Below are 15,219 nucleotides of genomic sequence, written 5' to 3'. Positions count from 1 at the left end.
CGGATGGGACTTTTTGAAAGCTTCTCAGGCAATTATAGACTGTGGTCGCTCGAAGATTATGCTAGAGGAGATGAGATACTGTGGACAGGAAGATGCGCATCCGATTGTGTGGAGACTATGTGTGCTTGATCAAGTGATCATTTCTGCTGTCAGCGCTAGATAGGTAACTGTCATGTATCATTCCATGCATCAACCCATGGATCTTGTAGTGGAATGTAAGAGAAGTATGCCACTGAAAAATAATTTGGTCATCCTATCCTCTGCCGTTTCGTTTAAGACCGGATTCGGTGAATTGTGGATAGCCAACTGTCGCCGAGAACCACAGATCCTTCCAAGACACATGTTGATCCGTTAATTGAAGAGCAGCTGAGCCTCATAGACACCTGTGGGCGAAATTAGCGCTACCACTACGAGACAAGATCTTATACCTCGACTACGACCAAATCTCACTAAAGAACAACAGAAGAAGGTACTTGCCATTCTTCGAGAGTTCTCTGAATGCTTCAATCCACAGGTGAAGATCAAATTAGAGAAATCGACGGTGAAGCACCGGATTAGCACTGGAGACCATTGACCAATAAGCCAAAGAGCATACCTTGTGTCAGCAATGGAACGTCGAATAATTCGCGACGAGGTAGACATAATGATGAAGAATGACATCATTCAGCCTTCGCAGACCCCATGGTCGTCACCAGTGGTTCGTCATGAAGTAGGCTGACAGTTGGCGCTTTTGTGTTGATTACAGGAAGCTTAATAAGATAACTAAAAAAGACGTTTCCCGTCTTCCACGAACTGACGATACACTAGATTGTATGAAGGGGGCTAGGTTTTTCTCAACCATGGACATGTACTCGGGATACTGGCAAATCGAAGTAGATGAGGCTGATCGTGAGAAAACTGCATTCATCACCCCTGAGGGCCTGTATGAGTTTAAGGTAATGAGCTTTGGTTTGTGTAATGCACCAGCAACTATTTAACTGATGATGTATAATCTCCTAAGTCACCTGAAATGGACGATCTGTCTTTGTTATTTAGATAACATTATTGTGTTCTCAGAGACATTGGATGACGACATGAAAAGACTGAGGGCCGTTCTTAAGCGTCTCCAACAAAAAAGTGTATCTTTGGAGCAAAAGAAATCAAAATACTTATACACCTTGTGTCAAACGGAGGTGTGCGGCCAGACCCAGAGAAGGTGTGATCTATAACGGAATTTACTGTTCCTCAAAGTATTAGCGATGTCACAAGGTTCTCCAGATTATGATCTTATTACCGTAGTTTTATCTAAGACTTTTGTATCAAAGCCAGGCCACTCCAAGAGTTGTTAAAAGCCGATGCTAAATTTATCTGGGATGGTGCTCGACAACATTCTTTCGATGTGCTGCGAAAGGCTCTGAGGACTGATCCTGTACTTGGTCTGTATGATGAGAGAGCACCTACTGAACTACACACAGATGCCTGTGGGTAAGATATCGGTGCTGTTCTGGTGCAAACAAATTTCGGATGGAAAAGATAAGGTTATAGCCTATGCTTCTAGGACACTTACAAAACCCGAGAGAAACTACTCAACTACAGAAAGAGAATGGCTTCCTGACATCTGGGCCATGTGCAAATTTCGACAGTATCTCTATGGAAAGCCATTCACAGTTGTTACAGACCATCATTCACTTTGTTGGCTGACAGGTCTTAAGGATCCAACAGGACGACTCGCCAGGTGGGCAGTATGTCTTCAAGAGTATGACGTTATCATAGTGTACAAAATTGAAAGAAAGCACCAAGATGCCGACGGTCTTTCAATAAGTCCTGTGCAAGACCAACAAGACTTTGATGAAGATAGTGACTGTTTCGCTGCACCCCAGGTTCTCTCTGCTGAGCAGAAGAAGGAAGCAAAGATATCCCAAATTATGCTCGCCTTAAATCGGTCAGAGGATGTGAAAGGACAATTTATGGTAGTTAATGGATTACTTTGCAAACACAACTTTGATCCGTTTGGAAAGAGGTGGCTACCAGTAATTCCAAACACATGCGCTTAGATGCTCTACAGAAATTCCATGACACACCCGAGGCCGGACATTTAAGATTTATTAAGAGGAGGAGGAGGAGGTTAGTGTTTAACGTCCCGTCGACAACGAGGTCATTAGAGACGGAGCGCAAGCTCGGGTGAGGGAAGGATGCGGAAGGAAATCGGCCGTGCCCTTTCAAAGGAACCATCCCGGCATTTGGCTGAAACGATTTAGGGAAATCACGGAAAACCTAAATCAGGGTGGCTGGGGACGGGATTGAACCGTCGTCCTTCCGAATGCGAGTCCAGTGTGCTAGATTTATTAAGACCTTATTAAGACCTTATTATTAGATGGATTATTGTTTATACTGATTATCTGACACACTGTACTATTACAAAAGCCATGAAAACAGCAGAAGCGTCACAGGTAGACAAATTCATCGTGGAAGACATTGTACCACAACATGGTGCCCCAAGGTCGTTAATTACGGATCGAGGGAAAGTTTTTCAATCCAATCTTGTGATAGAGATAAACCGTCGGCGCAAAATTACTCATCGCAAGACGACTGCCTACCATCCACAAACTAACGGGCTTACTGGACGCCTTAATAATGCCTTGGCCGACATGCCATCAATGTTCGTCAGTGTTGAGCAGAGCGAATGGTATGAGGTGCTACCTTTCGTGACGTTTGCCTACAACGATGAACACTGTGTTTCTGTTACATCCTGATGACGTGCACGACGACTACATCGGCCAGGTGTTAACCAGAACTGAGGAAACTCTGCAGTTAGCTCGACTCCGCAAGCTGTATGCTCAAGAAAAAGTTCGCCGAAGGAATGACGCGAGCCACCGCCCTGTTGTTTACCAGCCTGGTGACCTCGTCTGGATCTTCACTCCTGTTCGGACGGTTGGTCTCCCTGAGAAGCTCCTCAGGCGCTACTTTGGACCTTATAAAGTTGTAAGACGGTTGTCTGAGGTTCCTTATGAAGTTGAAGATTTCGACGCAAACGCAAGACGACGAAAGGTCAGAGATACGGTCCACGTCCTTAGAATGAAGCCCTACAAGGATCCTGCCAGCCAGGGTGAATTCGAAGCTCCAGCGACAGGCAACAAGCGGAAAGGTAACGAAGAGCTTAGTGCTGAAAGAAGATCTAAGAAGATCACCCCCGTAGTAAGCATCAGTCATCGGGAGTTCACAGTATGCAGGACCGATGACTCGTTCCCGGACTAGGAGGACGTAACACCGAGACACTGTTCTCTCGAGCTGGGAGCAATGTCGCAGCAGAAGCTGAGTAGCACCGTGGTGTAGTGGTTATGGTACTGAACTGCTGCATAGAGGCTCAAATGGTTCAAATGGCTCTGAGCACTATGCGACTTAACTTCTCCGGTTATCAGTCGCCTAGAACTTAGAACTAATTAAACCTAACTAACCTAAGGACATCACACACATCCATGCCCGAGGCAGGATTCGAACCTGCGACCGTAGCGGTCGCTCGGCTCCAGACTGTAGCGCCCAGAACCGCACGGCCACTCCGGCCGGCTGCTGCATGGAGGGTCGAGAGTAAAAACTCACGTGGACTGTCAATTTTAATATCTACATTCGGTTCGAGTGCATTCTAGAAGTATCCACAAATGTCAAGAATCATTGTACAGGGATGTTCTGTAGCTTTATATATACTGTATGTGTTCTGGCCGGAGGCAATTCGTTCCGCGCTCTTGTATATGCAAGTGCTGAATGAGTTAGTGTTCGTGATTCATCTAATTACATCTTCCTCTACGTGAAAATATTCTGAATGATGGAATTGTTTCCAGCAGTTATCACTTCGCCACAAGATGATGGGTACGAAACTCATTGAAACTTTGCGACAAGACGACGCCACCACTCGGCTGATAAACCGAGAAGAATTCATAAGTCCTTATTTGGTTTTCCATGGTTTTTGTAATTCACTCAGCCAAATGCCAGGATGGTTCCTTAAAAACGGCCACGACCGTCCATCTCTCCTATCCTCGTCTACTGTCTGTCCTATCCCTAGAAAGAATGTTATGTATGCTGTGTGTTGTATGTTTTGAGCTATTGATTTGCAGCGTATTACCTTGCAAATCCTATATCATTATGTGAAGATCCTTGAAAGACTAAAAAACAAGTTAACAAATAAATAACTCAGCTACAATTATAATAATTGTATGAGTCGGGCAAATTTGGGAGTGGGTTGAGGATCTCATGCTTGGGTGGAAACAGCCTATTATCTTAGGTGAACAGTCGACCAGCGGAGGATTGGCTTTATGCACGCCCCTGGAGAGTGTTTTGGGACCTTTCCTTTCCACGTTTTACATTATTGCCCTGGTAGGCAATATTAATAGCATCCTCAGATATTTTACAGATGTTGCAGTTATCTATAATGATGTACTATCTCAAAAATGCTGGATTCTTTTGCATTCAGATCTTCCTTAAGACTTCAAAATAGTGACAAAACTTGGTAACTATTCATCATTGTTAGATTTTGCACTTCAGAAACGTAAAAGCTTAGGAGACTATCATATCAACTAGCCACAGTTGGAACCAAACGTCTCATACAAATACCTGAATGTAACTATCTCTGGAATATGAAATAAAGTAAACATGTAGATTTACCTGTAGATAAGCAGCTGTCAGATTTCGGATCATTGGTGGAACACTGGGAGGGAGGAGGATTTTGGTGTTTAACGTCCCGTCGACAACGAGGTCATTAGGGACGGAGCACAAGCTCGGATTAGGGAAGGATGCGGAAGGAAGTCGGCCGTGCCCTTTCAAAGGAACCATCCCGGCATTTGCCTGGAGTGATCTAGGGAAATCCCGGAAACCCTAAATCAGGATGGCCGGACGCGGGATTGAACCGTCGTCCTCCCGAATGCGAGTCAAATGGAATACTGGGAAAATTTAGTCAGTCTACAACGAATATTATCTAAAAAATCTAACACTTGATACCATATGATGCACTTCAAAGTATTTTTCAGAATATGAATGTAGATATTGATGTAGTTTCGCGCGATAGTACATTTGTCAAGCACTCTAGTAGGAATACTAATAAGTTTACCCATACTCAGCGGTAGCACTGTTACAGCTGCTATGTCACCAAAGCTACTATGAAAACTACCGCAGTCTACGCTTACTTACTGTAGTCTACGGTAGTCTATTTTAGTTTTACAATTCTGCTATAGAACCAATGAACAGACTGACAAGTATCATTTATGTGTGGTAAATATGAACTTCAAATTCTTTAAAGTATCGTACACTTGGTCACATCTACATTTTTGTGTGATATAATTTTCAGATTACGGTTCTGTGCTTTTGTAAACGTGCAGAGTGATTGATTACTGTATGTTGTTGGAAAGTTATTAATTTATTTTCTTTATAAATATATTCTAATCACCATACATCTACTCGTTCTTATCTGAAGTTCTGCATCTACAGAGCATAACAGTTCATTTCGAGATCACAAATGCGACATATCTTACAGCCTCGTGATGTTACGACACGCTCGTATTGAAGCCCTTTTTGTTACAAGGTAATCAAGTATGTGTGAAACTCGTGTAAATTTACAGGTAAATTTTAATCGTGATGGCACACAGTAACCTACATGAGCAGTTTTCAGCCTGTGTATAGTCGTACGCCGTTACCGACAGTCCACGGTAGCAAGGCTTTCTTTCTTTGCGTGGACTTACAGAGAATTGTAGCGCGAAAGTAACTGAGAAAGTCACGTAAAAGTAGTCTCACTCGACAGCGCATGTAGATGAGCGTGGTGATAACAATTCTGTTATGGTGGTATAATAAGTAATTAACTGTAGGCGCGTGTACTAGTACGTCATGGAACGGGACAAGCAACGCACTTCCGCATTTAGTTTGAATCATTTCGTTCGGGAAGTGATTGATATACGAGAATATCTGCCGTGAAGCGTTCACAATGCCATGCGCATCGAACTGTGAACTAAACCACAAGGATTAAACGCGAACGTATTCAAATATGCGATGTATACATAACACGAATTTATTACCCTGATGTCTGAAGTTCAATTGACTGGATATCGCGACGGCAAAATATCGTTAACCTCACGAAAAATCTGCCATTATACTTCTATGATGTGGCTATGAGAGAGGTTATAAAGTGTATCCATTATCAGTATGTAAACAGTGCAACCAAGTAAACTAAAATTTCAGAACAGAAATCAAATTCTACCACAACGTGTTACTTTGAATAGTTGAACCGTGACTTGTACTTGATCATTACTACATTTCTGCAATCGGTAGTGCCACGGATGAAGAAGCAGCAGAGTATAAAACTAGTGCAACTTAAGCCACGACGTAGAATGTTAATAACGTTGGTTTTATTTAGAAAGCTTTAAGACTTTTCACATAAAAAAACCGGAGGCATTACTTTTCAGCATGTCTTCGTACCTGTCAGAGACTTCGACACTAGAGTTGTAAAACTACCATAGACTATCATAAGTAAGGGTAGACTACGGTAGTTTTCTTTGTAGATTAGGTCAGTTAAGGTCACACCCGCGTTACCGACACGTTGGTTGTGTTGCGTACCTATCGGTTGCTACATCATACCAATCGCTTTCCTTACGTGTGCGATCATTGCCTTACTAGATTCCCCTAAAAACTGTCTACAAACTGAGTGAAGGTATATAAAGGGCAGGGTAACATACGGAATATTTTTATTCTACATAATGATCTCCCTGTCTGTCACTTAAGAATACACAGTATTTACAGCAAAACTGAAAGTATCAATGTTGAATTCGGGTTTTGTTAGAAAATTGTTGATTTGTAACGTGAAACAGAGGAATGTTGTAGTAAAAATAAATAAAAAATACAGATTCAACATGTAGCGCTAGAAAACCCAACTTCATCAACAAAAGTAAAATAAAAAACTTAAAAAAATAAAAACAGAAATACACTGCCGGCCAAAAATTAGTACACTTGGAAATACGTCATTGATTTTGATCCAATGACGGTATATGCTAGCTGGGAAACAGTAGATGTACTGGTAACGGTTTCAACGTCGTCCACCAACGGATAGTGTAGTGACGTAGATACTAGTGCGCCATCTCTGTCTACCCTTTAATAGGGAATGATCACAGCCAAAATACTCAGCGTGGTGCAAAAGTGTGAAAAAAGCAGGCAATCATACCACGGTGAGCCACTCGTGCTTCCTGCAGTAAACTGGGCGAGACTGATAGGGGTCAACCTGTGGTATTCCAAGTGGCGGGATGGTCATTCCGGAAAACTGGCACACAAGCTGTGGCTGTGTGCTGTGTTACTTATGCAATGATGCTCAGTGGTCAGATGAACATTCTCACACCCGTAGACAAGGTTCTGGACGTCCACGCAACACAGACACACAGGAACGTATTGTAAGAGCAGCAGTGGCAGATCGTACCACTACGACAGCACAGATAAGAGGGCTTGTGAGACCAGACGTGTCAGCACGAACTTTTGCGAACATATTGGCAGTAGCACTACGGGCACACACATCACTAGCCCGTCTTCCAATCACGTCACATAATCAATGTGCACAGCTCTACTGGTGCTATTAGGGGATCAGTTAGAAGAAGGAATGAGCCGCCGTGGTTCTCAGGGACGGAAGTAGATTCTGCCTGCACCAAGTGATGGTCATTTGCTCGTACGACGTAGACATGGTGAGTGCAGTCTCGTAGAGTGCATTCGTCCTAGACACACTGGCCGCACCCCTTGCCTAAAGGTTTGGGATACGATAAGGTACAACTCTCTCTCACTTTTGGAGTTTCTGGTGGGGATGCTGACCAGCGCCCGGTAATGGCAGAGTGTTGTTAGACCCGTTCTTTTGCCGTCTTGCAGCAGAAAGGTGATGTGTTGTTCCTACAGGATAACGCTCACCCACACACTGCTCGTGAAACTCAACGTTCTCTGCAAGTCGTGTAACAACTTCACTGACCAGCATGATATTCAGACTTGTCTCCAATCGAGCACGTGTGGGATATGGTGGAACGAGACGTCACTAGTTCGATTCTCCATCGACTACTCTTACAGAACCACGAGGAAAGGTCCAACAGGACTGGCGTAGGGTATCTCAGGACAGTATTCACCATCTGTACGACCGACTGAATATCAGAGTCAGCTCCTACATTGCGGCCGTAGGAGGCTACGCCACGTACTAATGTGGGTGTATCAGCATGAGTCGATACTTGGTAGCTCAGAACCGCTTGTGCCATTGATCTATAAAAGTAATCATTTCATATTCTCCACACGCACGGTTGCAACAATAAATCTTGAGTGAATAGGAAATCCCTAAAATGGTGTAGTAATTTTTTCCGGTGTTGTAATCAAAATATTTCGTCGAACTTAAATAAATCATGTTTCTGTTATTTATAAACAGCTTTAGCGTTTATCAATAAAAACAGGAAGTCTTGCCTTTGATCATGATGTACATTCGTTTAAGCTCAAAATAACAAGAATAACTGTATATATTTTTATGTTTCTGCATGTAAAAGGGACTTGCACCAAGAGTAGTTGCTTTGGTTGCAAAAGAGCGCAGAACTCACATGATCAACAAATTTTTATTACTTGTAGAACGCAATTTATAAACTCAAAGGATATAAAATGCACACTGGACTAACGCTGGGTGATGTGCTCCTATACTTTTATGCCAAACGAGCAACCAAACAAACAAGGAGAACTCCTCGGGTCCCAGATTCGCTTGTATGTTTCTTTCCCCACCAATACTACTACATTCGCTTGTATGTTTCTTTCCCCACCAATACTACTAGATTCGCTTGTATGTTTCTTTCCCCACCAATACTACTGGTAATCCCACCATTTACAACTTCCGAGCTGTAGTTCTGGAGTTTTGGCAAAGCGCAGCGCTATTCGATACTCATTCTGCTGAATGGTGCCTCGTGGCTGCTCTATCGCGTGAAGGCAGGCAGCCCCCTAAAAGAAGTCTAAGGGTTTGCCTACCCTCAGCAACTAGAACACCTGCAAGGCTCCACTCGACTTAATCGGTGATGAAGTCTCTGACAGGTATATTTTTAATGTGATCAAAAAAGGTGCATAGGCAGCACCGAAAGAGTTGCCGAACTGGGGTTCTTAAAGGGACCCTTTCCCATTTTATTCACTCAACTATCAATGTTTTACCCCTCTATGATTACACCATTGGAGGGCACGAAACGGAAGGGCTGCAAAAGCGTAAAGTCCCTTTGCTTCTTCGGACCACGTTCAAACTTTGTCTAACGATTTTCAACGATCCACAGTGGTTCCCCCCTCTATACAAGAGAAAAAATTGTAGTCGCACTACATTTCAAAGGGGTGGGATCACGTTCAGCAGGGTTGCAGCAGCACTATGTACTTAGATAATGTTTAGATCGTCTGGTTGTGTCAGCAACTTTGAACGTTGTCAAGAACGTCGTCTTGTTGTTCATCGCACTGTGACCTGTCGTTTTAGACTGCGAAGAGTGTGGGAATCAACGCCTCAAGGAAAATGGTGGTTCCATTGAGGCCATTTACGCCATTTCTTGAGGGCTTTTCTTATCGATTCTGGGCGGCGGTCAGTCTGTAATGTTTACCTAGGCCACCCATGAGAAAAAGACTTAATTTCAACCCTTGGTGTCGTGGTTCTAACTTCCAGCGCAGTGGCGTCAAGAGAAGAGTGCAGTGTGGGTAAGGTGGAGTGTGATGACCTTCCCATCGTGTGACACGTCCACAGTGGCGTAGGGCAGTAATATGATGAAGCTTGGTGCTAACGTAACATCGCTAACCCCCCTTACATCTCACATGATTTTTTTGAGCTGTGGCCTCCCTTCGCATGTTTCGACACATTGCTGCTGGAAGGGACGGTGAGCCCGAAGGTGAAGTCGCAGGGCGCCATGCTTTTGAACCATTGCAGAGGAGGGTTGTAGGCACCTTTATGTCAAATTTCAAACTTACGCATCTCACTGGGAGACAATTACGAGGTTTCGAAGAAGTGATACTTTTTTACCGATAAATTGAAGCCTCGATAGGCCAAGACCCTGCTGCTGCTGGATTCGGAAACATGCTGCTGAATGTTTCTCCTACTTACACGACGCGTAGCACGATCTTTTCACAAACAATTTGCATTCAAATGTGATTTCGGAATGGGAAACCCGCAGCGGAATTTTTCATTCTATACTGAATGTCGATGGTATTCTCCTAACTACGAAGGCTATTTGGAAAGTAAGTAACAATCGGTTGGGGAAAAATCCGATGAAGCTTTGCACAGATATGTTGGACAGCGTCTTTTAGTATGACGGTAGACAGAGTCACTTCGCTCTTATCAATACTGAGTGCACAGTGAGCTCGTGAAAATGCCTCGAAAGCAGTGTCTCTCGCCAAGTATTGTTGCCTGCCGACAAATTTCGCCTGATTTCAAGCAAACCCACGTAACGTAACTGTCATGCAGTTCCTTCTTCGTGACAGATCTCAGCCGCTCATTGAAGGGGCAATGAGGATAATACTGCAGAGTGTTTGATCATCTGCCTTACATCGCGGACTCGGTACCCTCTGCTTTCCATCTCTGCTCGGATGAACCGCTGGCTATGAAGACAACATTTTGCCACAGACACCGCGCTGAAGTCCAGCGTAAAATTTTGTCTTAAACCGCAGGAGGCTGCCTTCTTGACAAGGGTATTGGGAAGCTGGTACAACGCTACGACAGATGTCGAAGTCGAAGAGTTGACTATGTAGAGTAGCACCTTGGGGGTGTGATTTTCGCTGTGGTTTCCATTTCGAGGCCGATCGTTCCTTACTTCGCGAATAGCCCTCGGACTTTGTGCAGTTGGGCCTAAATGCCACTCATTTTCATATCCAAGCCTACATATCACGCCTATTTAAGGTTTTTTGCATCTCGCAGTAGTTATTGTGGTACTTGGCCGATACTCAGGTTTTATCACAAAGGCTACAAATCTAATTTTCTCCCGCACTATTAGTCTCTTCTTCCCATTTATAATTAGACCATCTGATCATACACATCTTTAAGAACGTCCGAATATCGTAACCTGACATACTATATTGTTTCATTACAAAGTTTTACATACTGCAAACCATAAGTCCGGGAGAACACACATTACAATGATTCTTTATTCGTTGTACCACAATATATCCTTTCCTGGCGGGGTCAGGGATTTTCTCTGCCTCGTGATGACTGGGTGTTGTGTGCTGTCCTTAGGTTAGTTAGATTTAAGTAGTTCTAAGTTCTAGGGGACTGATGACCATAGATGTTAAGTCCCATAGTGCTCAGAGCCATTTGAACCATATCCTTTCCTCAGTATGCTTCTACTTATTTCACAATCCGAAATGCTGTGTGAGTGAGTGCGTGCATGTGTGCGTGTGTGTGTGTGTGTGTGTGTGTGTTTGTGTGTGTGTGTGTGTGTGTGTGTGCGTGGAATGTCAGGTATAAATATTCAGCTGATATTTGACGTTCCGCAGTGTATTGTAGAAAAAGGCTCTTTTTCTTTCGAATTTCCATAGTCATAGTAACATAGATTCAGTTTTTCTAGCTACAATTCCTCAAAAATCTTATACGATGTAGCTACCATCTTAGTTGCTCTTAAAAATATAGGCGGTAATTGTCAACAACGGGAGCAAACATTTGGCAACCGATTTCTGAGAAGATATTTAACAAAGGTAATCTAGTGAAAACCCTCTGATTAAAAGGTCTTTAGCGCGGAATCCATACATTTCCAGACAAACTTAAATTGACCCTCATTGTTCCATATTTTTGTCGTGGAACCACTCCTTCCCTTAGTCACCTTTTATTGTTATCATACTATATAGCTGCTAAATTCATTCTGCAGTCAAGTAGTCTCCATATTTGCACATAAACAATGCCAAGAGAACATCGTAAAATACACTAAGATGACAAAAGTGATGGAATACCACCTAATATCGTGTTGGACCTACTTTCCCCGGCGCGATGTAGCAACAGGATGTGGCATGGACTCAAAAACTCGTTGAAAGTCGTCTGCAGAAATACTGAGCCATGCTGCGTTTAAAACCGCCCATAATTGCGAAAGTGTTGCTGGTGCAAGATTTTGAGCACAAACTGACCTCTCGGTTACGTCCCACAAATTTTCGATAGGACTCATATCGGGCTATCTAGGTGGCCAACTCATGCGCTCGAATTGTCCAGAATGCTCTTCAAACCAATCGTCAACAACTGAGACCTGGTGACACGGCGCATTGTCATTCATAAAAATTCCACCGTTGTTTGGGAACATGAAACCCATGAATGTCTGCAAATGGTCTTCAAGTCACCGAACATAACCCTTTCCAGTGAATGATCGGTTCAGTTGGACCAGAGGACCCAGTGCACACCATTACGGAGCTACACAGCGCCTTGTTGACTACCTGGGTCCACGGTTTCATAGGGTCTGCGCCACACTCCAACCCTACCATCAGCTCTTACCTGCTGAAATAGGGACTCATCTGACCAGGCCACGTTTATCCAGACGTCTAGGGTCCAACCGATATGATTGTAGGCCCAGGTAGGGCGATGCAGTCGATGTCGTGCTGTTAGCAAAGGCACTCGCGTCGGTCGTCTGCTGCCATAACCCATTAACACCGAGTTGCGCCGCACTGTCGTAACGGATATGTTCGTCATGCTGCCCACATTAGTTTCTGCGGTTATTTCACGCAATGTTGCTTATCTGTTAGCACTGACAACCCTACGCAAACGCCGCTTTTCTCGGTCGTTAAGCGAAGACCGTCGGCCACTGCGTTGTCCTTGATGTAAAGTAATGCCTGAAATATGGTTATCTCGGCACACTCTTGTCACTGTGGGTCTCCGAACACTGAATTCCGTAACCGTTCCTGAAATGGAATGTCCCGTGGGTCCAGCTCCTGCTACCATTCCGCGTTCAAAGTCTGTTCATTCCCGTCGTGCTGCCATAATCACGTCGGAAACCTTTTCACATGAAGCACGTGAGTAGAAATGACAGTTCCGTGAATGTATTGCCCTTTATATCTTGTGTACGCGATCCTTCCGCCATCAGTATATATGCATATCGCTATCCCATGCTTTTGTCACTTCAGTGTGTCAGCTCACATTACGAAATTCCAGCTTTAATGGTCATCTCACCTGCTCGGATGGTTACGCATTTCAAAGGAGGCTGGGTTCAAATATCATGTATACTTCACTTTAAACTATTAAAATGAAGGGATTATGTGAGAACTGTAGCAGTGTATTAAGTAGTGTAATTACGGTTTTTCCAGCACAAAATGGTTTCAGTGGGGACACTGCCATAGGGATATCGCCTCAAAAGTCATAAACCCCACTCCTAGAATACCAAGACATACAGAGGAAGCATTTTGACAAAGGAACATGTAGGGAAGCAGGTGCCTTGAGATTGGAGGAAGCATAGAAAGAAATGCCGGCAATTGTGGCAGACAGAGGAGAGAAGGATGGCTGAAGTGTCAGCCGCTGAACAGACTGTGAGAAATAGAATACAGTCTGTGAGTCCTATTGTAGACACTAATAGTAATATTCTTAGTTGTCAGCGAGTGAAAAGCGTCAGAAAATGCAAGTATGTTACCCAAGGGTGACTTGTAGGCGCTCAACCACAGTAGATATTGGAGATGCGACCGAGAGAGTACTACCGACTATTACTTTTAAACTGACATTCAAGAGAACCAATATTCTTCTCGGTACACACCAAGAGTATTATGCAGAATTTCAGTGGGATCCGTTTGCACTAGGTTATAAAACAAATATTGGAGTGAGATAAAACACCATAACACAGTGTGTACAGGGTGATCAGAAACAGCCTGGAAAGCTTGTCAGGGTGTTGCAGGGCAGGTTGTGCTGAAAGATAATTGTTAGGAAAATATTCAGTACGTTGCTCCGTTTCCAAGTCAGTTAGCATTGAAGTTAGCCAGTCGGGCCGTTGTACGCGCAAATTCAAGCGTCCCGCAAAGTACAGTTAGTGTCACTTGTTCTCACAGCGTAGATGATAGCGAACATACTGCTCGGCCTTTAGCTTGGGTTTGTCCTTACTACCATTCCTTGTCCAGTTTTGTATCGTTCTCTTGTTCGATTTTAGGAAACCAAACGAAGTACACCGTCTCTGGCGGACCGCTTGAATTTTGCGCACGTATTTGCCTGATGGTCTAAATTTAATGCTAATTAACAAGGAAACGACGCTACGTATATTTTTTGTGTTGTTAACAGTTATTTCTCAGCACAACCTACCCTGCAACACTCTCACAAGCTTTTCTCGCTGTTTCTGACAACCCTGCATAAGGCAAATACAATCCTGAAGAATGTATACAATTTGTAAGTATATGATAAATTATCATTGACGCAAAGAAAAGAAATAGAATAAATTTCAGCTTCGTCGAAATGAGAGTAGGTAAGTCCATGGATTATTTAACAAACACAAACATAATAGGAATGAATATCCGTTGTTATTTTTTACAGCTAAAAGCACTAGCAAAAAGAATCTCATCGATGTGTTGGGTCTGTAGACGTCATGTCATCAGTAGGTAAAAACTGCTATCTCTCAGTTACATATGACTCCTATTTACTCTATACCCTTACTTACGGAAACGATTTTGAGGACTTATATTCACAATATACGGGTGCAGTTTGCATACTACAACAGGAGCTGATAAAATAAACTCTTGACTGTGGACATAGTTTAAGAATCGAACTAACACTCTCAGTAGATCTACTAACCCATTTCTGCACATTAAAAAAATCCAGTGAGATGAGATATTTTTGTTATCTCTGTGATGAAAATTGGAGACAAGTTAAAACTAGTGCCCTAATTGGACTCTAGCGCAGATTTCTCCCTTTCAAGAAAGATACCGTGGAAGGCTGGAGGTGAGTTGAAACTTTGACCTGGTTCTTGAGTCCTACACAGAAAGTGCAGTTAATAGGCAACTGCACGTGAAATTATTCCTCTTCTGGGCCTCATTTCTAACTTCTCACAAATGCTCAAAACATTATCATTTATTAATTTTATAGCTCTGTCCATGAGTGTGGGACAATATACAGAGTTAACTCATATTTACCAAGAAAATATAACAAAATACTAAAAGAAATAACATTTCTACTAGTGAATGAAACTGTTCCATGTAGTCTCCAAGGAAAAGAAATCTATGACTAAAACTACTGTACAAATTTGAAAAAGTTGAAAGTAGTGGTACAAGTAAATATACAGTTATGTTAGTAATTTCATGCAA

The 15,219-nt window shown here is 43.1% G+C and overlaps 1 protein-coding gene across 1 annotated transcript in view; it reads left to right on the top strand.

The window, feature by feature from the left end:
• LOC124556181 overlaps positions 1–15,219 on the top strand; it is a 659,170-nt gene that overhangs the window by 574,235 nt on the left and 69,716 nt on the right. The window lies entirely within an intron of this gene.

The sequence above is a fragment of the Schistocerca americana genome, chromosome X, assembly GCF_021461395.2.
Source record: "Schistocerca americana isolate TAMUIC-IGC-003095 chromosome X, iqSchAmer2.1, whole genome shotgun sequence".
In the NCBI taxonomy this organism is placed as follows: Eukaryota; Metazoa; Arthropoda; class Insecta; order Orthoptera; family Acrididae; genus Schistocerca; species Schistocerca americana.
This window is presented reverse-complemented; position numbering and strand designations above follow the sequence as displayed.